General features: G+C 37.0%; 2 pseudogenes; both read left to right on the forward strand.

The window, feature by feature from the left end:
* Positions 1 to 7,348: 7,348 nt before the first annotated feature.
* On the forward strand, positions 7,349 to 8,177 carry LOC118857916 (annotated as a pseudogene).
* A 69-nt stretch (positions 8,178 to 8,246) lies between these two features.
* Positions 8,247 to 13,058, forward strand: LOC118857917 (annotated as a pseudogene).
* The last annotated feature ends 12,559 nt before the right edge of the window (positions 13,059 to 25,617 follow it).

The following is a 25,617-nucleotide window of genomic DNA, read 5'->3' on the forward strand; positions in this document are numbered from 1 at the left end:
GGCTCAGGGGAGGTGGAGATGGCCAGAGCCAGGGCCTGAGTGGATTAGTGCCGCTCCTGACTGTGTTGGAGGGGTGAATGTCCTGAGAGTGTATTGTGTATGGACTCTTGAAATGCCTTCACAGAGACTTGGCACAGGTAGTTGGTGAAGCAAGAGAGAGCTTCCAATCATTGGTGAACTTTCCCCTAGCAGGGAATCCAAATAACTGATGAAACCACTTTTCTCTTTCTCTTTCTTTTTTGTCTGAGATGACAAAGCTTTTGTTCTTTAAATTAGTTTTCTTTTTAAGTAATATTTTTAAAATCTAGCTCACTATAAAGAAGATCTGACCAATTTTAGCCATTTTTTATTGTGTGTCTGGAAATCAGTTAGGGAATAGCTGAGCAAATTGTGTGCAGAATTGAATTTTGTGTGTAAAGAATGTAATGGAATATTATTATGTCATAATAAATTATGAAAGAGACGATTTCAGAGAATTGTGAGAAATAGGAATCAATGCAAAGTGAAGTAAGCAGAAGCAAATGAAAAATTTATACAATGACAACAACACTATAAAGAAAAGCAATTTCAAAACATAAGAATTTTTTATTGGGGGGGGTCCAATTAATTAATCAATTTTGAGTTTCAGCATTTGCTTCCACAAGATTTTGAGTTCTAAATTTTCTCTTCATCTCTCTCCTTCCCCCACCCAAAGATAGCATACATTGTGATTACCCCTTCCTCATATCTGCCCTCCCTTCTATCACACCACTTCTTTCTCTTATCCACTTGCCCTCTAATTTCTTGTAGGGCAAGACAGATTTCTATACCCCATTGCCTGTATGTCTTATTTCCCAGTTACATGAATTTATCTTGCCCTACAAGAAAGGAAGTGAAAAGGAGATATGAGGGGAGTAGGGTGATAGAGGGGAGGGCTGACTGGGGAACAGGGCAACCAGAATATATGCCATCTTGGAGTGGGGGGGAGGGTAGAAATGGGGAGAAAATTTGTAATTCAAACTCTTGTGAAAAATCAATGCTGAAAACTAAATACGTTAAATAAATAAATTTAAATTAAAAAAAAAAATAAAAAAATTTTAACATTTGTTTTTAAACCTTCAGTTCCAAATTCTCTCCTCTCCTCCCTCCCTATCCACCCCCATCAAGAAAGCAAGCAATTCTATATAGCCTATACCTGTGTAGACAGGCAAAACACTTCCATAACAGTCATGTTGTGAAAGACTATGTTTCCCTCCATCCTATCCCACTCCCCATTTTTTCTATTCTCTCTTTTGACAGTGTCTCTCCTCAAAAGTGTTTGTTTTTTTATTACCCCTTCCTTCCATTTGGCCTTCCTTCTAACACCCCCCCCCCCTTATGCTCTTCCCTCCTACTTTCCTGTAGGTTAACAATTGAATGTGTACATCATTCCCTCCTTCAGTGAAATCTGATAGGAATAAGATTCACTCATTCCCTCTCACCCCCTACCTCATCCTTTCCATTGTAAAAGCTTTTTCTTCCCCATTTTATGTGAGATAATTTATGGCATTCTATCTCTCCCTTTCTTCTTTTCCCAATAGATTCCTCTCTTACCATTTAATTTTATTTTTTAGGTATTATGCCTTCCTATTCAACTGGCCTGGTGTCTTCTGTGTGTGTATATGTATGTGTGTGTGTGTGTGTGTGTGTGTGTGTGTGTGTGTATATCTACAGAGACAGAGATAGCAATAGCTATAGATGTATATGTATACACATAACATGCATATAAATACACACTTCCATATATATAAACACACATACATACATATATACATATACACACACATATATACACACACATACACACATATACATATACATACATACAAACATACTCAAACATATATACATATATATTCCCTCCAACTACCCTAATACTGAGAAAGGTCTCATGAGTTACAAATATCATCTTTCCATGTAGGAAAGTAAACAGTTCAACTTTAATAAGTCCCTTATATCTCTTTCCTGTTTACCTTTTCATGCTTCTCTTGATTCAAAAGTCAAATTTTATGTTCAGCTCTGGTTTTTCCACCAAGAATACTTGAAAGTCCTCTTTTTCATTGAATATCCTTTTTTTTCTTTTTAATTAATTATTTTATTTTTAGTTAACAACAGTCTGTTCCACAAGCTTTTGAGTTTCAAATTTTCTTCCCCTCTCTTTCCTCCCCTCTTCCCCCTTCCCAAAGACAGAATAGAATCTGATATAGGCTCTACATATACCTTCACACTAAACATATTTTCACATTAATCTTGTTCCAAAGAAGTATTAAAACCAATGGAATGAACCATGAGACATAAGAAACAAAACAAAAAAGAGAAAGCAAATAGTTTGCTTCAATTAATCTGCACTCAGACTTTGTAATTCTTCCTCTGGATGTGGACAGCATTTTCCACCATGAATCTTTAGGAGTTGTCTTAGAACCTTGCATTGCTGAGAAGAGCCAAGTCTATCAAAGTTACACATCACAAAATGTATCTGTAAATGTGTACAGGGCTCTCCTGGTTCTGTTCCCCTCACTCAGCATCAGTTTATATAAGTCTTTCCAGGTTTTTCTGGAACCCATCTGCTCATTATTCCTTATGTAACAATAACATTCTATTACATTCATATACCACAACTTGTTCAACCATTCTCTAATTGATGGGTATCCCCTCAATTTCCAATTCTTTGCCACCACAAAAAGAGATGCTATAAATATTTTTGACATGTGGGTCCTTTTCCCATTTGTACGATGTCTTAGGGATACAGGCCTAGAAGTGGTATTGCTGGGTTAAGGGTATGCACATTTTATAGACCTTTGGGCCGAGTTCCAAATTCCTCTCCAGAATGGTTGGATCAGTTCAGAACTCTAACAATAATGCATTAGTGTTCCAAATTTCCCACATCTTCTTCAGCATTTATAATTTTTCTGTTTTGTCAGGTTAGGTGATCTGACAGGTGTGATGTGGTACCTAAGATTTGGTTTATTTTGCATTTTTCTAATCAATAGCAATTTATTTTTTCATATAACTGTAGATATCTTTAATTTCTTCCTCTGAATGTCCATTTCCCCTGTCGAAGAATTATACTCAGTTTTGTTGAGTAAGTGATTCTTGATTTTAATTCTAGCTCCTTTGACCTCTGGAATATCATATTCCAAACCATTTAATCCCTTAATGTAGAAGCTGCTAAATCTTGTGTCATCCTGATTGCATTTCCACAATACTTGAATTGTTTCTTTCTAGTTGTTTGCAGTATTTACTCCTTGACCTGAGAATTCTGGAATTTGGTTACAATATTCCTAGGAGTTTTCATTTTGGGAACTCTTTCAGCAGGTGATCAGTGGATTCTTTCAATTTCTATTTTACCCTCTAGTTCTAGAATATCAGGGCAGTTTTCCTTGATAATTTTTTTTAAATTTCTTTTTTATTTTTATTTTACAACACTCAGTTCCACAAGTTTTTGGGTTCCAAATTTTCCCTCCCTCCTTCTCCTCCTTCCTCCTCCCATACCCTATGCAATGTGATATCAATTCTACATATATTTTCACAGTAAACTTATTTACATAATATTCAAGTTGTAAAGAAGAATTATAACCCATCGAATGGATCATGAGAAAAAAGGAATGAAACCAAAAAAGAAGGAAAAAAGTGAGTGAAGGCTATCAAAGTTAGTCCTTACCAATTCCATGTGTATAATGTTCTCCTGGTTCTGCTCCCTTCACTCAGCATCAGTTCATCTAAATCTTTCCAGGTTATACTGAAGTCCATCTGCTCTTCATTTCTTATAGCAGAATACTATTCCATAAATAGGATTTAGAGCACTTTTTCCTATGATAATAAATATGTTTAATTTCTTCCTCTGAAAACTGCCAGGTCACATCCTTTGACCATTTCTTAATTGGGGAATGAGTTGTATTCCTATAAATTTGACTCAGTTCTCTGTATATTTTAGATATGAGGCCCTTACCAGAGGCATTGATTATGAAGATTCTTTCCCAATTTTCTTCTTCCCTCCTAATCTTCATTGCACTGCCTTTGTTTGTGCAAAAAATTTTCAATTTAACATAATCAAAATTATCCATTTTGCATTTTGTACCATTCTCTGTCTCTTGTTTCATCATGAATTCTTCCCTTTTCCATAAATCTGACAGGTAAACTATTCCTTGCTCTCCAAATTGCTTACAGTATCAGCCTTCGTTCCTAAATCAGGAATGCATTTTGACTTTATTTTGATATATGGTGCAAGATATTGGTCTATGCCCAGTTTCTGCCATACTATTTTCCATTTTTCTCAGCTGTTTTTGTGAAATAGTGAATTCTTAATCCAGAAGCTGGATTTTTGGATGTATCAAAGAGTAGATTTTTAAAGTCAATGACTACTTTGTCTTGTGTACCTAGCCTGTTCCACTGATCCACCACTCTGTTTCCTAGCCAGTACCAAGTAGTTTTGATGACTGCTGCATTATAATACAGTTTAAGATCTGGTATGTCTAGGCTACCTTCCCTAGCATTTCTTTTCATTAATTCCCTTGATATTCTGGAACTTTTGTTCTTCCAGATGAATTTTGTTATTATTTTATTCAGCTGTGCAAAATAATTTTGATAGTTTGATTGGTATGGCACTGAATAAGTAAATTAATTTAGGTAAAATTATCATTTTTATTATATTAGCTAGGCCCAACCATGAGCAACTGATGTTTTTTCAAATTATTTAGATCTATTTGATTTATTATATTTATTAAATGTATTAGATTTATTTGTGTGAAAAGTGTTTTGTAATTGTGTTTATATAGGTCCTGAGTTTTTCTTGGCAGGTAGACTCCCAAATATTTTATAGTGTCTACAGTAACTTTGAATGGAATTTCTCTTATTGTCTCTTGTTGTTGAGCTTTGGTAGTAACATATAGTAATGCCGAGGATTTATGTGGGTTTATATTTATATCCTGGTACTTTGCTAAAGTTATTCATTATTTCAAGTAGCTTTTTACTTGATTCTCTAGGATTCTACAAGTAAATTATCATATCATCTGCAAAGAGTGATAAAATTTCTTCTTTGCCTATCCTAATTCCTTAGATTTCTTTTTCTTCTTTTATTGCTAAAACTAACATTTCTAGTACCAAACTGAATAATAGGGGTGATAATAGACATCCTTGTTTCACCCCTTATCATATTGGAAATGCAGCTAGCTCATTCCCATTACATATATGCTTGCTCATGGTTTTAGTTAGATGCTACTTATGATTTTAAGGAAGACTTCATTTATTCCTATGCTTTCTAGTATTTTAATAGGAATGGGTGTTGTATTTTTCAAAAGCTTTTTCTACATATATTGAGATAATAATATGGTTTTTCCTAGTTTTGTTGTTGATATGATTAATTATGCTGATAGTTTTTCTAATACTGAACCAGCTTTGCATTCCTGGAATAAATCCTACATGTTCATAGTGTTTTATTCTCATGATAGGTTGTTGCAATCTTTTTTGCTAATATTTTATTTAAAATTTTTGCTTCAATATTCATTAAGCAAATTAGTCTAAAATTTTCTTTCTCTTTTTTGGCTCTTTATGGTTTAGGCATTAGAACCATATTTGTATCATTAAAAGAATTTGGTGGGACTCCTTCTTTACCTATTTTCCCAAATAGTCTATAAAGTATGGGAATTAATTGTTCTTTAAATGTTTGGTAGTATTCACATGTAAATCCATCTGGCCCTGGAGATTTTGGGCATTCCATTGCCAAACATTCTCTTGCCTAAAAGACTATTTTACAGATAATTTGTTCAAGGAAAGCACTCACGTGGTGGTAAGAAGAAGCAATATAAACACACTTTGAAGGTCACTCTGAAGAACTTTAGAATTGATTATGTTGCCTGGGAGATGCTGATAAAGGACCGTCCAGCATGGCATGCCCCCATGAAAGAAGGCATTGTGCTTTATGAGCAAAGTAGAATAGCAGTAGCTTAAAAGAAATGTGAGATGTGAAAATTTAGATAATCCACCCCAAATGTTCACATAGTCTATTTATGCCTGACTGAGGGGAGCATTCTGAGCTCATATTGGTCTGATCAGCCAGTTGAATATACTCTAACTTGAGTCTAACACAGTGATGCCATTTTGGTCCTCTTTAAGGATGAAGGACAACAACCAGACCAACCAGTAATCTGGCCATAGACCATTATTCAATTGAAATTTCTCTCTCCAAAGTTATAATGATCTCTTAATCACCAGATCTAATTACTTAATTTTCATTTTGTTGTACTTACTAATTTCCCATGATTTACTCCTCCATGCCACCTGAGCAAATCACCTCTTTCCCTTGATATTCTACTCTCTGAAGGTTTTAATATCATTATTCTCATCTGGTTCTCCTCTTTGTCTGACCATCATCTATCAGTATTCTTTGCTGGTTATTTATCTAGGTTGAGGCTACTAAATATGGGTTTTCTCCAACGTTCTACTGTGGGCATTCTTCTATTCCCTCTAAGAAATCATAAATGAATCCATCAAAGCTATTGAAGATCACAATAGATTTGATGGATTCATTTATGATTTCTTTGCAGAAAATTCTCAGATCCTTTTCCCCTTCAGAACTAGATAAATCTAACCAAAAAATAATAAACAAAGACCTCTGGAGAAGACTGAATGGGAATAAGAAAGAATATACCTTTTTTTCTATGCAAGTCATGGCACCTTCACAAAAATTGATCACAAAAAATCTCAACCAAATTCCGAAAAGGAAAAATACAAATGCATACTTTTCAGATCATAATGTAGATGTTACAGGACTTGGTCAAAGTAGGATGTGATCAGGAGATGGTGATAAGAGCACTCAAACGAACATACAGTAAAAACATTGAAGCTGCTCCGGAACATATTAGTAAAATGGGTTATGCGGACCCAAGAAATGAGCAAATTGTGTGGCTCATTAATCAGTCCTTCTCAGGAAAAAGAAGTCTGGCAAATAATGCAACTTGAAGGCCAAGCTTTGAAGGAACAAGTGAATCTTTTCTGTCCTTTCAAATCAGTAGTGCAGCCTATGAAGGAGGTTTGGAGGAGGGGCAAACACGTTGAGTGATGTACCAGGCAGTACATGGATTATCTGCTTTCTGCTTCTCAGCCTTCACCTTCAACTCCTACATGATGGAGACCTCTTGGGGTCAACCCTCATAACACCCCAGGTAGCCATCAGCATCAATCCAAAGCCTATTTTGCAATTTTGGAGGCTCCAAGCATTAATTATGCAGTTGATAATCACAGCAGCCAGGCCCTGCCGCTCCAGCCCTCTCACAGTTAAATGGCCCATACTATGGCAGGCCACACATGACAGTACAGGGAGAACCAATGGGGTATGGCATCCAGTGAAGGCCATCTTTTCAAAACAAGATACAGCAAGATGGAGAGTGTGCCAATCTTTCAGGTAAAGTGTAAGTGGTCCAGATTAACTGGTCACATATTTCAGCCAGTAGCAACAACTCTGTACATGACACATTTACATCATAAGCAGATCAGCCCCTCCTCTTACCAGATGCATATGATGGCTGCCCAGAGTGCAGCACTTGCTAATGACTTTTCAGACAATCCACCACAGACTGTCCTTACTCCATCTAGAAACAGCCTCAACATGGACTTGTATGACATGAATAACCCTACAGTCCAGTGTTGGCAGTCATCTACTCTGTCAAGGAGGGATTCTTTGCAAAATCCAAGCCTTGAAACTTCCCCTTGACCACATGTCTCATTCTGGCCTGATAGCCATGTGCCAAGTAGAACTAATTTCATTCAATAACACCAACAGCCACCAGTGTCTGTGTCCATTAGGACAGGACCTGCCAGCAAAATGAATGCCTTCCCCCAATACAATCACAGCTGTCACATCTGCCCACATCCTGCATCCAGGGAAGAGCATAAGAGTCATGAGGCCAGAACCTCAGAGAGCTGTAGGTCCATCTCACCCTGCCTGGCTTCCCCCAAAGACACCAGCCATGTAAGGTTTAGAAATGATGGAGTAGCATTGTCTTCCAAAAGGAAGCCCAAATGCTTACCTACTGGATGTTGATTATGGCAATCATGATCCAAGGTGCCTATTATCTCCACATCGCAAGCATTTGCTCCTTCCAAATGGTTCAGAGCAGCTTGACATAAATTGCCTTTGTGTGGGGGTAGAAGAGTGTCTTTGAGGGGTTCCTAACTCAGTTCTTCAGTTCCTAACTCAGCAAGCAGTCAGGCTGATGCCAGGATTGAGAGAAATGAAAAAAGCAGCAAGAATTCCAAGGCAGGTGAGCTCCCTGCCCAGTCCCTCCAAAAACCTTTAAAAAATGGTTCTGAACCAATAGTAGAACTGCAGAACCCACAAAACAGCAGAGGGAAGTAGGGCCCCAGCCCAGGACAGCCTGGATGGTCTCTGGGTGACGTCTATCCAACACGGAGCTGGGAGCTGGGAGCAGAGCACAGCAGAGCCCAGCATGAGTGGTGCAGACACACCAGACCAGGAGCCGGGCAGAGCGGGCCCTAGCGCTGTGAATCACTGAGCTGTGGCTGTTACCAGACTTCTCAACCCACAAACACCAAAGACAGCAAAGAAGGTTAGTGGGAAAAGCTGTGGGAGTGGAAGAAGTTCCCAGTTTGGCCACCGCCCCTGGGGCAGCAGAGGTGGGGCAGCTACAGCTGCAGTTGCTTCAGGCCCCAGGCCCACCTGGTGGGAGGAATTAAGTGACAGATCAGAGGAGGAATGCACAGCCTGCTGAAGATCTAAGCCCAGTCCGGGTTGGTTGTTCTTGTGGAAGGAGTAGTGCTGGTGTGGCAGAGCTGGAGCATCCCCCTCAAACGTGGAACATAGAACTCTTTGGTCTACAAGCAGTCATACCCCACTGAAAAACTCAAGGGTCAAGTTAGTCAGTGGAGAATATGGCCAGGCAGCAAAGATGCACCCAGATTCAGTCTCAGACTTTGGATTCTTTCTTTGGTGACAAAGATGACCAAAACATACAGACAGAAGAACTTAACAAAGTCAAAGAGCCTACAGCAGAAGCCTCCAAGAAAAACATGAACTGGTCCCAGGCCATGGAAGAGCTCAAAAAGGATTTGGAAAAGCAAGTTAGAGAATTAGAGGAAAAATTGGGAAGAGAAATGAGAAGGATGTGAGAAAACCATGAAAAACAAGTCAATGACTTGCTAAAGGAGACCCAAAAGAATACTGAAAAATACACTGAAGAAAACAACACCTTAAAAAATAGACTAACTCAAATGGCAAAAGAGCTCCAAAAAGCCAATGAGGAGAAGAATGCCTTGAAAGGCAGAATTAGCCTAATGGAAAAGGAGGTCCAAAAGACCACTGAAGAAAATACTACCTTAAAAATTAGATTGGAGCAAGTGGAAGTTAATGACTTTATGAGAAATCAAGATTGTATAAAACAGAACCAAAGGAATGAAAAAATGGAAGACAATGTGAAATATCTCATTTTAAAAACCACTGACCTAGAAAATAGATCCAGGAGAGATAATTTAAAATTATTGGACTACCTGAAAGCCATGATCAAAAAAAGAGCCTAGATATCATCTTTCAAGAAATTATGAAGGAAAACTGCCCTGATATTCTAGAGCCACAGGGCAAAATAGAAATTGAAAGAATCCATCGATCGCCTCCTCAAATAGATCCCAAAAAGAAATCTCCTAGGAATATTGTCACCCAGTTCCAGAGCTCCCAGATCAAGGAGAAAATACTGCAAGCAGCCAGAAAGAAACAATTTGAGTATTGTGGAAACACCACCAGAATAATCCAAGAGCTGGCAGCTTCTACATTAAGAGATCAAAGGTCTTGGAATACGATATTCCAGAGGACAATGGAGCTAGGATTAAAACCTAGAATCACCTACCCAGCAAAACTGAGTATCATGCTCCAAGGCAAAATATGGATTTTCAATAAAATAGAGGACTTTCAAGCTTTCTCAGTGAAAATACCAGAGCTGAATAGAAAATTTGACTTTCAAACACAAGAATCAAGAGAAGCATGAAAAGGTAATCAAGAAAAAGAACAAGAAAAAGAAATTGCAAGGGACTTACTAAAGTTGAACTGTAATGTTTACATTCCTACATGGAAAGATGACGTGTATGATTCATGAGATCTCAGTATTAAGGTAGCTGAAGGGAATATCCATATATATATATATATATATATATATATATATATATATATATATATATATATATATGTATATATATATATATACACACATATATATACATATATATATGTATATATATGTTTATGTGTATATATATGTTTATGTATATATATAAAGTGAATATGTATGTATGTATATATGTGTGTGTGTGTGTGTATATATATACATATATATATATATATATATATATAAAGAGAGAGAGAGAGAGAGAGAGAGGACACAGGGTGAGTTGAAGATGAAGGGAAGGTATCTAAATAAAATCAAATTAAGGAATGAGAGAGGAATTTATTGAGAGAGGGAGATAGTGAGAGATGGAATGGGGTAAATTATCTCACATAACGCTGGCAAGAGGAAGCAGTTCTGTGGGAGGAGGGGAGAGGGAAGGTGAGGGGAGAATGAGTGAATCTTGCTCTCATCAGATTTGGCTGGAGTAGGGAATACCATACGTACTCTTTTGGGTATCCTACCCCACAGGAAAGAAGAGGGAAGAAGATAAAAAGGGGAGGAGGATGATGGAGGGGAGGGCAGATGGGGGTGGAGGTAATCAAAAACAAACACTTTCGAGAGGGGACAGGGTCAAGGGACAAAATTCAATAAAGCGGGATGGGTTGGGAAGGAGCAAAATATAGTCTTTCACAACATGAGTATTGTGGAAGGGTTATACATAATGATACACATGTGGCCTATGTTGAATTGCTTGACTTCTTAGGGAGAGTGGGTGGGAAGGGAAGAGGGGAGAGAATTTGGAACTCAAAGTTTTACAAACATGTTCAAAAACAAAAACAAAAAAATTTTTTGCATGCAACTAGAGAATAAGATACACAGGCAATGGGGCATAGAAATTTATCTTGCCCTACAAGAAAGGAAGGGAAAAGGGGATGGGAGGGGAGTGGGGTGACAGAAGGGAGGGGTGACTGGGGAACAGGGCAACCAGAATATACGCCATCTTGGAGTGGGGGGAAGGGTAGAAATGGGGTGAAAATTTGTAATTCAAACTCTTGTTAAAATCAATGCTGAAAACTAAAGATGTTAAATAAATAAATTTATTTTAAAAAAAAAGAATTCCAAGGCAGAAAATGTAGGGAAGGACTTAAAGCAAATCCAAACTGCTCTGGTCTCTCTTTGTGAGAACAGGAAAGAGGAAGAAAAGAGAGAATCTCAAATTAATAGTTACTCCTCTTTTGCTTTTAAGTTCTATATGGAGCACCATGTGCACAATGTCTTAAAAGCCTACCAGCAGAAATTAGCAGAAGATTGCAGTTGGAGCAAGAATGGCTAAAGCTAGTCTCTGTGAAGCTGAACAGGAACAGATGAGCAAGATCCTGTACCAGACGGAGTCTAACTACAGCAGGCTCAAGAGGGCCAAAATGGACAACTTTGTTTGTGAAAATTAAAAACCTGGGTACTGGTGGTTTTGGAGAAGTTTGCTTTGCTTTCAAAGTAGATACTCATGCCATGTACACCCTTAAAACCCCAAGTGGGAAGGAGGTTCTAAATCATCACCAGGTGGCTCATGTCAAAGCAGCAAGGGATAAGATGAAGACAACCTGTGTTTTGTGATGGACTACAACCCTGGTGGGAAAATGCTGATCCTACTCATAAGAATGGAGGTCTTTCCTGAGACCTGGCCAGATTTTACATTGCAGACTTGACTTTGGTCATAGAGAATGTCCATAAGATGGGCTTTATTCACAGAGATATGAAGCCAGATAACATTCTGACAGATGATGATGGTCACATCAAACTGACTGATTTTGGGCTCTGCACTGGATTCACAGGGACTCACAATTCCAAATACTACCAGAAATGGAGTCACATCAGATAGGACAGCAAGGAACCTAGTGACCTCTGCTTTGACGCGTCAAATTGTCTATGTGGAGACAGGCTAAAGACCCTAGAGTAAAAAGTTTAAAAAGCAGCATCAGAGATGTTGAGCACATTCACTTGCTGTGTTGTGCCGAAAAAAAGCGAGCGAGACCCAGATATAAATTTGGATGTGGATTTATTCAAGCTCACCAATGTTCGTAGTAATTACTCAAATCGAACAGCCCCAAGCAAGGGAAGAGATAGAGTATTTAAAGGGAAAGAACACAATTTCATTTCCGTGGAGATGGGGACATAAACAGTGGGACAAGTTGAGGCAGGATTATTTCCGTGGAGAAGGGAACACAAACAGTGGGGTCCATGGAGATGGGAGTACAAACAGTGGGGTCTGTGGAGATGGGAGTAAAAACAGTGGGGTGAGCTGGGGCAAGATGGAGAAACTGGAGAGGGGGGTGGGGCAGGGCATAACAGTTGGAACTCCAAACTACATTGCCCCTGAAGTTCTACTTCATAAGAGATATACTCAGCTCTGTGACTTGTGGAGTATTGGCATGATCCTCTTTGAAATGCTGGTACAACAACTTCCTTTCCTGGCTCCAACACCCACAGAAACCCAGCTCAAGGTCATAAACTGGGAAAGTACTCTTCACATTCCAACACAAGTCAACTTGAGCCCTGAGGCCAGTGACCTCATTACCAAGCTTTGCGGTGCTGCTGAGAAGGGGTTAGGCATAAATGGTGCTGAGATCAAAACCCATCCATTCTTCTACTCCATGGGCTTCTCTGGTGACATTCGAAAGCAGCCAGAGCCATACATGCCAAAGATCAGTCATGCAATGGACACATCACATTTTGATCCTGCAGAGGAAGATGGCCTTTGGAATGATGTCAGTGGAGATAGACCTAAGGCCTTGGACTCTCTGACTTCTTCCAACAGTAAACACACACATGGAGTATGCCTTTTATGAGTTTACTTGCAGAAGGTTCTTTGATGACAATGACTATCAATTTAGATGCCCCAAACCTTCAGGAACTGAAGCCACACAGTCTTAGAACTCAGGCATAGAAAACAAAGAGACAGTAGATCTGATTGGAGCCTGTCAACCTGTGTGTGTGTAAAAGATTACATAGCATGCCCCAGATATATAGACATAAGGAGGCCCTCAAAGGTGATCCATAACAGATATGCATGGAAGTTGAGGTCAATTCTGTTGTAAATGAGTACTTTTATTACCACACCTGAAATTCTGGCCTTCACAGAAAATAAATACTTTGCGAGTCAAGCAGTTCTTCCTTTCTAGGCGCTGGTTTGTGTGAGATCAACACCATTCACGCAAATAGGCATTCATAGAATTAAACAAATTTTTTAAAAATTTAGTACAATTTAAAAACAGCAATTGTATTTTGTTTATATCAGTATTTTTCTGACTTAATTATAGAGATTAGCTTTGACAAATCATGCTGCTGCTGTTATTCCTTTTCCTACATTGGTATTTTAGTCATAGAACTATTTTCACATTTCAGAAACTGCATTAAAAACTGAAGAACATGATGGGAAAATCTCTGCATAATAAGGTAAAAAGGAAAAGAAATAAAGCACCCTGAGGTGATTTTACTAAACATGGTTTTATTCACACCTTGTCCTTTGGTGGGTTTTTGTTTCAGTTTTTTGGGGTTTTTTTTAATCCCTTCCTGTCCTCCCCCCTCCCACAGCAGAATTGTGACATAACCATAAAAAGAGGCTTTTGTTTCTTTTGCATATTAGCGTGTAACACAAAGTGTGAGCAAGGTGACAAGTTGGGTATGATTCAGTGTCCGGTGTGTGAAGAATGTTTCATGAGCAGGGGTTTTCTTTTTTTTTCCTTTTTTTTAGTTGCACAAAAGATATTTTATTAAATGTCACATTGTAATTTGTTTTTAAAAGGGATAGAAAAAAATATTTTACATGGGAGAGGAAGGAATAGTTTACCTATCAGATTTATGGGAAAAGAAAGAATTCATGACCCAAAAAGAGATAGAGAGCATTACAAAATGCAAAACATATAATTTGGATTATGTTAAATTGAAAACTTTTTGTGTAAAAAAAGCCAATGAAGCAAAGATTAGGAGAGAAGCAGAAAATTGGGAGAAAATCTTTACAACTAGTGTCTCTGATAAAGACCTCATCTCTAAAATATGCGGGGAACTGAGCCAAATTTATAGGAATACAAGTAATTCCCCAATTGAGAAATGATCAAAGAATATGAACAGGCAGTTTTCAGAGGAAGAAATTAAAGATATCTATAGACATATGAAAAATGCTCTAAATCACTATTGATTAGAGAAACGTAAGTCAAAACCACTCTTAGGTACCACATCTCTCCTGTCAGATGAGAAGACTGGAAAACAATAAATGTTGGAGAGGATGTGGGAAAATTGGAAAACTGTTACATTGCTGGAGGAGTTGTGAACTGATCCAGCCATTCTGGAGAGCAATTTGGAACTATGCCCAAAGGGCTATGAAAATGTTCATCCCCTTTGACCCAGCAATACCACTTCTAGAGCTCTATCCCAAAGAGATCACACAAGTGGGAAAAGGACCCATATGTACAAAAATATTTATAGAGGTTCTTTTTGTAGTAGCAAAGAATTGGAAATCTTGTGGATTCCCATCAATTGGGGAATGGCTGGACAAGTTGTGGTATATGAATGTAATGGAATCCTATTGTGCTATAAGAAATGGGGGAAGATACAGACTTCCTAATAACTTGGAAAAAAGTACATGATATTATGTTGAGTGAGTGGACCAGAACTAGGAGAACATTATACACAGCCACAGATGTATTGATTCTGTGATGACTAAACTTGATAGACTTCACTCTTCTCACCAATACAAGGTTCAAAGACAACTCCAAAGGACTCATGATGGAGAGAGCTATCTATATCTAGAGAAACAACTACGGAGTCTGAATGCAGATTGAGGCAAAATATTTGCTCTCCTTTTTTCCTTTTGTTTGTTTCTTATCTTTTTTGTTGTTGTTTTGTTTCTTCTTTCTCATGATTCATTCCATTGGTTATAATTCTTCTTTACAACTTGACTATTGTGTAAATAAGTTTAATGAGAAGTTTTATGTAGAAGATATATCAGATTCCATGCCTTCTCAGGGAGGAGAAAGGAGGGGGAGGAAGAAAATCTGGAGCTCTAAATCATGCAGAACTGAGTGTTGTAAACTAAAAATAAAAATTCTTAATTTTCCCGAAAAAAAAGATGCAATCAGAGAAGTTTAAAAAAAGGAATAGAAAAAATTATATTTGCAAAATATAATGCAAAAACATGACATTCATACTAACTACCAATCACAATGAGGGGGCAACAAATCCCCCAAAGTATAGATGGCACCACAAATAGAGCATATTTCAATTTTCATGTGTCTGAACCCCTTCTTGAATTAGCCTTCTGTTATGATGGTCAGATTAAAAAAAGTGAAGAGAAAGATATATTTCAGTTTCAGGATGGGGAAAGCACTAAAAAGTGAAGTAAAAAATTAATTCCTGAGATTTCAGAATTTGTTTTCCTAGACATCATTTATTAATAGGTTAAGATATTGCATGATAAGAAGATTTGTCATAAAAAATTAATTGACTGGAAAGGTAAACTTGAAATGGGAACTTTGCTTTTCTGAGTTCTGAGTTGTGCCAAAAACCACATTGATGTTCTATGAATGACAATGAACATATGAATGAGAATGAAGTTTCACCTCTCCTTAGAATGTGGATATCAACTGGTTGAAAAAAGAGCATCCCTTTTTTTATTCATAACTCATGACTTCTCTGACTGATTTGTCTATCCCCCTTGCATCCTGAAAGGCCTCACAAAACAAGTGAACTTGAAACACTCTGAATGGTTTTAATGTTATTCCACTATCCCGAATAGGCATTGTCGTTTTTTGTAATGATTCATTACTTTCTACAATTTATTTTTAGATTTCAACACTCATTTCCACAAGATTATAAGAGTTTGAGTTACAAATTTTCTCCCCATCTCTACCTTCCCCCCACCCCAACATGGCATATATTCTGATTGCCCCTTTCCCCAGGCTGCCCTCCCTTTTATCACCGTGCCCTGCCTTATCCCCTTTCCCCTTACTTTCTTGTAGGGCAAGATGGATTTCTATACCCCATTGCCTATATATCTTATTTCCCAGTTGTATGTAAAAACAATTTTTAATGTTTGTTTTTAGAACTCTGAGTTCCAAATTCTCTCCCTTATTCCCTCCTCACCCATCTTCATTGAGAAGGCAAGAAAGTCAATATAGGTAATACATGTTTCATTATGCAAAACATAATACTCATGATGTGAAAGGCTAACTACATTTTCCTCCCTCCTATCACATCCCCCATTTATTTTATTTTCTCATTTTACCCTGTCACCTTTCAAAAGTATTTGCTTTTGACTACCCCCTCCCACAATCTGTCCTCCACTTTATCATCTCCCTCTCTTTTCCCCTTCTCCCCTACTTTCCTGTAGGGTAAGATACCCAATTGAGTGTGTATGTTATTCCCTCCTTAAGCCAAATCTCATGAGAGTAAGATTCACTCACTCCCTTTCACCTCTCCCTTGTTCCCTTCCATTATAGTACCTTTTTCAGACCTCTTTTATGTGAGATAATTTACCCCATTCTATCTCTCCCTTTCTCCTTCTCCCAATATATTCCTCTCTCACCTCTTACTTTTATTTTTTAGGTATCATTACTTCATGTTCAACTCACCCTGTGCTCTCTGTCTACTACACACACACACACACACACACACACACACACACACACACACACACACATTATCTCTTACTACCCCAATACTACCCTCGAGAAAGGTCTCCTGAATTACAAATATCATCTTTCCATGTAGGAATGTAAACAGTTCAACTTTAATAAGACCCTTATGACTTCTCTTTCCTCTTTTCTTTTTCATGCTTCTCTTCATTCTTGTATTTGAAAGTCAAATTTTAGGTTCAGCTCTGGTCTTTTCATAAAGAATGCTTGAAAGTCCTCTATTCCATTGAAAATTCATTTTTTCCCTTGAAGTATTATACTTAGTTTTGCTGGATAGGTGATTCTTGGTTTTAATCCTAACTCCTTCGAACTCTGCAAATATTATATTCCAAGCTGTTTGATCCCTCAATGTAGAAGCTGCTAGATCTTGTGTTATCCTGATCATGTTTCCCCAGTACTTAAATTGTTCCATTCTAAATGATTGCAATATTTTTCCCTTGACCTGGGGACTCTGGAATTTTGCTACAATATCCCTAAAATTCTTTTTGGGATGTTTTTCAAGAGGTGATCAGTGGATTCTTTCCATTTCTATTTTACCAACTTGCTCTAGAATATCGGCACAGTTTTCCTTGATAATTTCTTGAAAGATAATGACTAGGCTCCTTTTTGGTTCACGGCTTTCAGATAATCCAATAGTTTTTAAACTATCTCTCCTGGATCTATTTTCCAGGTCAGTGCTTAACTTTCTCTTGAGATTTTTATTCGTATCTTTGAAACATTTATTATTATGAAATGGTTCTTTTTCTTAAAATATTTGATTCAGTTCCCCATATATCTTTGATATCTGATTTTAATCAGAAAAATATTTCTATCAATTTTTCACAGTTACCTATTCCTTCAAATTTGAGAAAATTGATTTATTTTGTGCAAAATCTTTTTAACTTTATGTAATAAAAATCATCCATTTAATCTCCTCTAATCCCTTATTGAGTCAATAAGTCTCTTCTCCAAAGTTTGAAAAGTATATCTTTCTCTGTTCCTCTAATTTGATTTGAATGTGACTTTTTATAACCAGCTATATTTCTAATTCTACAAAGTAACCTTTGTTAATTTGATTATTATGGCATCAAATAAATAAATTAATGCAGGCAATATTGTCATTTTTATTGTATTCACATGGCCAATCCCTTACCAATAAGTATCTCTCTCTGTGTCTTTATTTCTATAAAGACTGCTTTGTCATTTTATTCATTTACTTCCTGCCTGTGTTTTGGTAGCTGAGTGCCCAAATATTTTATATATTCTGTCATAATTTTAATGGAATTTCTCTTTCCATTTTATCCTGCTGAGTTTTATTGTTGTTTGTCCTTTGTACTTGAAAAGAACCAATGACGTCACAGTGTTGGGGACAAGGCACTATGTTTTCAACTGTGGCTCACCAGTCAAATACAACCTCAGAAGACTCTACCATGGGTTGGACACAAATAGTGCACATGAATATTTGGGATAGACGTGTCTCTAGAGTAGGGCATCACAAATTTCCTTTGTGCTACTGAGATTTTGCTTGGCTCATAAAGCCTCCTTTGAGGTGGTCACATCATGTTGGGTGGTCTGATTCTGGAGTCTCCCATGTCTTACAATCAATACTAATACTCTTCAGAGAGACCTTGAGAGTGTCTTTGTATTGCTTCCTTTGACCTCCATGTGAACATTTGCCTCGTGCAAGTTCTCCATAAAATACTCTTTTAGGTAAACTCACATTGGATATTTCAGCCATGTGGCTGTGATATTTGAGTTGTACCCTCTGCAACAGAGTTTGAATGCTTGGAAGTTCAGCTAAAGAGAGAACCTCAGTGCCTTGTACCTTATCTTGCCAGGTAATCTTCAGAATCTTTCTAAGATTATTGAAATGTAAGCAGTTCAGTTTTTTGGCCTGGTGCTGGTATACTGGCAATGAAGTCAGCACAGTGGCTTTGTAGACTTTCAGTTTAGCATGCAGCCTGATACTTCTTCCTATACTTTCTGTCTTCAGACTCCTCCAATGAGGATGAAAATTGCATCAGGTTCAGTCCTAATGATGATGGGAAATGATTTAACCTGAAAAGCCCAAGATAGAAGGAGAATTGGTGCATGGATTTTTGTTCCCAAATGATTGTGCCCTTTATGCAGCCTGCAAGACTGAGAGTATGGATCAGTTATCTGCTCCTGCTCCTAGCTCTAATTTTGGCTTGACAATTAACAAAGAAAACATCAGGCAACATTACACCATCATTACAACAAATGAAGAAATTTTTCATGGTGTGGAAAAGTTCACTTACCTTGGAAATAAATCTACAAAGATGATGAGGTTGATGCATGCACTGCCAGAGCTAGCTCAGTGTTTGAGTTTTACTAATAATATACAAAAAGGTTGATGGTTTGTCAGGGATTGTTTCATATTGTGCTACTTTGCTGAAATTATTATTTCAATTCATTTTAGCTGAAATGCTAGAGTTATCTAAGAAGGCGATCATTACCTGAAAATAACAACATTAATCTAGGTTCATTTTAAACTAGTATAATTCATTTAATTTATTTTTCTTTCTAGAACTTCTAGTACTACATGAAATAGTAATGATGATCATTGTCATTCTTGATTTACCCCTGATTTTGTTGGAAAAAAAGCCCCCAGTATTTGTCCATTGCATTATATGAGTAAGGCAAGATTCATGACCTTGAGGATGACAATGAACAGGCCTGAATGGTTCAGAATCAGGAAGTATGAAAAACTCTCTATGTAGAAAGTAGAGGAAGTACAACATTTATTTAGACTCCAGAGGATCAAATCTGAGAACCAATACCCCAAATTCAATAGAGTATCAATTATTTTCCAAAACCAGTAAGCCCACCTCATTGTAGTAACAAGGAAATTATAACACAGTATTATAGGGAGGAAACAAGTCATCCTATAACCTTTCCCCCCTGCTAGGGCCTTCCTGTAAACAATCACTCAAGAATCTTTATTCTCTGCTCAGCACTTTCTTCTGTAGCTCTGCCTATTCTGGTTCTCTCAATGTCTGCTTTTCAGCACCCTCTGCTGCCTCAATGTCTTCCTCTCAGTCCTGCTGCTCTTAGTTCTGCTCTCAGTTCTGCTCCCCTTCAATTCTGCCCCTCTCACACTACGGGCTCTCCTTTTATACAATCCTATCTGACATCTGATTGGCTAGAACTCAGGTCTCTGATTGGCCGAATTCATGATTGACTTGAACTCAGTGCACATACCATTGGCTCTGGCCTTAGAAACTCCCATTAGGGTCCTGAGGGCTTCAGGCCCACATCAGTTTAGTACCTAGAAGGTAGGGGATTTAAGTGTTCTTACAACCAAAGATATAATCAAGCTTTCTCACCTAGGCCCACCTGAGGCCTATTGAATGGGTGGGGAAGATCTATGATCGCAATAATACTACATGCCTATAGTACTGAGTCTTGGTGTTAGGTAGAGATTATGTAACAAATTAAATAAATGTCCATTGATTCCTACACTTTTCAATGTCTTTAACTGAAATTGGCGTTATGTTTTATCAATATTTCTTCTATGTATATTGATCATGAGATTTTAATTGTTTTCTTATTATTATGGTTTATAGTTTTGTTCATATTGAACCAACTCTAGATTTCTGGTATAAATCCAAATTGTATTGCATATATTATTTCAATATGTTTTTTAGCTTCTTTGTGAATATTTAATGCAGTATATTCTATTGATCTCCATCAGGTAAGTTCTATCATTTTCCTTTTTCCTACTTTGTCCTTCCCTAGTTTAAATGTCAAGAACATATTTAAGACATAAAAGGAATTTGGGATGATCCTTTATCTATTGTGGCAAATATGTTATGTAATATTGGAATTAATTAATCTTTAAATGCTTGATAGAATTCACTTAGAAATCTATTTAGTCTTGTTCAATTTTGTCTTAGATTTGGATACTTAAATTCTCTCCTTTTTTCTGTTGTTGTGGGTGTTTAATAGTGAGGCCATACTCACACATGCATATGTATGTGTATTTATATGTAAACAAACATATGTATGTATATATATGTACATATATGTGTGTATATATAAAATACATTCATTTCTTTTGTTTTCACTTTTGTTGGTGCATAGTTGGGCAAAATAGTTTTGAATAATTCCTTTCAATTTTCTCTTCACTTGTGGGTTCTCCTTTTTCATTTTTCAGATTGTTAATTTGATTTTCTGGTTTTTTTAGTCAGAATAGCTAGTGGCTTCTTTAATTTTTGGAAGGGTATTTTTACCTATCAACTCAATAAAGATTTCTTGCTTAAAATTTTTTTTTTCTTTTTTAAAATTTTTGCAGGGAATTATTTGTTGATTATCTAGTTATTTTTAGTTCCATGCCCAATTCATTGATCCATTCTCTCTCTCTCTCTCTCTCTCTCTCTCTCTCTCTCTCTCTCTCTCTCTCTTTCTCTTTCTCTCTCTCTCTCTCTCTTTCTCTCTCTCTCTCATTAAAAGATAAAAAATTTTCCCCTGAGGACTGAAATTGTGGTATGTTATCTCACTGGTATAATTTTTTTATGAAATTATATATTCTTTGTGTTATTTGTGTTTTGACTCATTCTTCAGATTAAATTAGTTGGAATACAATTAATTAATTAATTTTCCTTTATAAAAAGTCATTTCTTGAATATGATTTTATTGCATTTTGGACAGTAAATGATGTCTTTAATCCTGATTTTCTACATCTGTTTGAGAAGGCTTTTCTGCACTAACATGTGGTCATTTCTTGTAAAAGGGACAAGTACCTTAGAAAAATTCTCAAAGATTGCATTTTTCACTTTTCCAAATTGAAAAGTTTTGTTGTTCATGTTTTCGTTAGATTTCTCTGGCTTTGAAGTTGGTACATTGAAATCCTTTACAATAGTCTTATTGTACATTTCTCCCTGTATTTTGAATAAACTTTTAAGTACTTTGCCCCTTAATGAATACGTAATAAATATTAAGGTTATTTTATCATGGCCTTATCATTCAACTAGAACTACTCACACCAAAATTTTCAGTGATCTCTTAATTGATAGTTCTAATGGCTCCTAATTAATTCTCATCCTTCATGGCCTTTCTGCAGCCTTTGATGCTATTGATCACCTCTTTCTCCTTGATAGTTGCTTCTCTCTTAAGTTTTTTAAGTCCCCATTCTCCTCTGGCTCTCTTCGTATCTAATTGCCTTTTCTCAGTCTAGATAACATCCACTAATTGTTGGTGTCCCCAGACACTCTCTCTGGGACACTCTTCTAATCTCCCTCTATGTTATTTCACTTAGTAATCTGTATTTGTCATATCTATACTAATGATTCTCAGATCTACTGAGTGCTAACTTTTCTCCTGACGGGCAATTTTGCATTTCCAGCTGCCCATGGGACATCTCAAATCAGATCTTCCACAGACATATTAAATTCAACATTTCCAAGCTGAAGTCATTATCTTTTCGCTCTTGATTCTTCTTAACTTCCATATTATTTTTGAGGGCATTATCATCCACCCAGTTAAATTTTTCTCTTACTTCTGAAACATCTTCATAATTTCTTGCAGCACGATATTATTCCATCACTTTTACATACCATAACAATTGTTAAGCCACTTACCAAGTAATGGACATCCCCTCACTTTCCAATTCTTTGCCATTACAAAAAGGACCTGCTATAAAATTTTTTGTACATATGGATTCAATTCTTTTGATTTCCTTAGGATATAAACCTAGTAGCATCATTGGAGGATCAAAGGGTATACACATTTTAATAGCATAGTTCCAAATTGCTTTCCAGAATGGTTGGACCAGTTGACAGCTCTACCCATAGTGCAAATTAATGAACCTATTAAACCACATATCATTACTTAAAAAAAGTTTAATAGATTTGAGTATTTCCACATTCAGAATTACAAAAAAACTAAGCTTTATGCTACTTAACTCTAAGTCTCTTTCATGAAAAAAAAATTAGGTAAAGGTTGGTGTTCTGTAATGAAAATTTGAAATGTTCAGAAAGATTTCCCATGAAGCTAGATTTGTAATATTATTTTCCACTTCGAATGAAGAGAAAAATGGAATCAAATTCCCAAGGTGAGGGGAAGGGGGAAACAACATGGAAAACTGAGAACTTAGTTGGAAAATATACTGTTATGTTTCTTATCAATGGGAAAGCTGGTATTATAGAAGAACAAAGAAATTTTTAATGAAATCAAGACTTAGAAGATCAAATAAGAAAGCTGGAGAGGTTTTTCTCTTTTCTAGCTATATTGAAAGAAAAATCAGAGAAGTTAATGTGACAACCAAGTTCAAGGATTGATGTTAGGAATGTGGTATTGAAAGTGTTGCCTAGACCTTTTCACTTCTGACTGATTGTCTGATTTAACTGTACTGTCCAGGTGATCCATCTAGATGCTGACACTGAGGGGAAAGAGGGAAGGAGATGAGTTTAAATACATTGAGTTAAATAGAAATGTTATATCACCCACTTCTTATTCCCATCAGGTCATTTCTCATTGCTCACAGACATCCCCTGTTCTCTTCAAACTAAAAACAAAACAGAACAAAACAAAATTCTCGTTTGTACCTTAAATCTCCTCAAAGTATTATTTTAGATATCTTCTCCCTTTCATAGCCAAACTCCTGGAAAAAATGTATTTATCTACATTTATTGCTTCCATTTTCCCTCTTATCACTTCTGAATTCATAGCAATCTGACTACCAACTAACTATATGACTTAACTGAAAATTCTCTTAATGTTGTTTTACTTCGTAAAGCAGATCAAAAGAACCTGAGCTGGCAGCATTCTTGTTGTTGGGCTTGTGTTGGTCTTTCACCCCCAAAGCAGCTGCTAGCCAAATTGTTGCAACACATCATGATCTTCTAATTGTCAAGACTAATGTTTCAATGCTTACCATTTTAAAACATTCTGTACCATATTTTGCTATTGACCATCTCATTCTCTTGGATACTCTCTCTTTCCTAATATTTTGTGATTGCTGTCTCTTGAATCTCTTCTTACTATTGTGACTTCTCCTTAAGTCTGCATTGCTGGATCACAAGCTATCTCTAACTCCTCTAGTTGTAAGTCTACCACAAGGATCTGTCCTAAGTCCTCTTCTCATTTCTCTCTACACACACTCTCTCTCTCTGTAATGGTAATCCCATCAGCTGCTATGCATTTAATTATCACTTTGGTACAGATAATTTCCAAATTACATACTCAATCATTGTCTCTCTCCTGAGATCCAGTCACACACCTGACACTACAACTGCCTATTGTACATTTCCAACTGGATGCCCCATAGGCTACTCAAAATCAGTCTACAACAAAACTCATTATCTCTTCCCAGAAAGCACTCCCAAACTTCCCTTTTCAAAATCAATGTTACCATTATCTTCCTACTGAGCCTGGTTCACTTATCTTTAAATATTTTCTCTTGCTTCTACCACTCTATACAAGTGTGGCTTTGTGACAGACTCTTGTAATCTCTGAATCTCAGTACCTTCAGCTAAAAAATGAAGTATTAGACTAAATGATATCCAATTTTTTTGTCTCTAAAATTCTATGTTTCTGCATTTGTTGCTCTGCCTGATTTCAAATACACAGAGCAAGATGAATCTTCCAGGTTAACTTTATCATCTCTAATCTCATCACCACACTGCTAACTCAAGTTTTGACTGACACCACCTTCCTCAGACTCCTCTCCACTCCAATTGGAAGGCTGGAAGGTAGAATTCCAAAATCCTCCTGGTGCCTTCCCTTATTGAGAGCAGAAAGTGCACTTGGGGGCTGACTCTACTCTGCATCTGCTACTCTGCCTGGATTCAACTCCATGGAACAAGATGCCCTTCCTAGGGCAACTTCATCACCTTGGTCTCCAGTTCCCCACCCTAACACCCTATAGCACTTAGCACAGTGCTTAGCACATAGTAGGCACTTAATAAATGTTTATTGTATTGTATTACAATGAAAGCATGAATTTTGAAAAATACATTTATTAACCACTTACTAAGTTCTAGGCATTGTACTAACTACTGAGTATACAAATACAAAAAGTGGGAAAGCCTTTGCCCTTTGGGATATTAACTCTAATGTGGGGAGATAGCACATATAAGGGACTCGTGGGCAATGCAGTTATGGTCATGGGAATGTCAGAGATAATAAGCTGATTTATAGAACAGTCACTTAACCCACCCTCTAAAGAAGCAATGGGAGTATTTATTTGATCACTGTGCCCAAAGAAAGAAGAAAGCATAATGAAGAGGGCAAGTTTGAGGAGAGGATGACTCTGGGGGCATGGCAGATGGCAAGGTGCCCTGAAGAGACAACTAGATTGGATTAAAAACGTATTCTGGTCTGGAGATGGTTATACATATTTGGCTAGGTAACCAATCAGTTATCAATGAAGGAAGCTTAGATCCAGGATGAAAGTTCAAAAACTGAATAAAGCAACTCCCTGGGTGAATGAGACCATAGTTTCTGGGGGTCCTGGCCAGAAGGTGCTATTCCACATAGGAGAAACAGGATCAGAGAAGATGACAAGATAGCAGAAGTGGGTGGCTCAGTGGGTTATAATACAAAGGAGTTGGGGGCCATGAGCCAGGTTTTCACTTACTTAATGGTAATCTTTAAAATTTTATTATTATTATTATTAGAATACCTTGGATATGGCTGTTGGAAGAGAAAATCTTGTCTGCCAACTGGTTTAGGGAAGCAGGATAGAATCTTTTTTTTGTTTTAAATTAATTTATTTACTTTTGGTTTATAACATTCAGTTACACAAGCTTTTGAGTTCCAGATTTTCTCTCCCTAACTTTCTTCCACCCACCCCAATTCCC

The sequence above is a fragment of the Trichosurus vulpecula genome, chromosome 7 (genome assembly GCF_011100635.1).
Source record: "Trichosurus vulpecula isolate mTriVul1 chromosome 7, mTriVul1.pri, whole genome shotgun sequence".
Taxonomy (NCBI): domain Eukaryota; kingdom Metazoa; phylum Chordata; class Mammalia; order Diprotodontia; family Phalangeridae; genus Trichosurus; species Trichosurus vulpecula.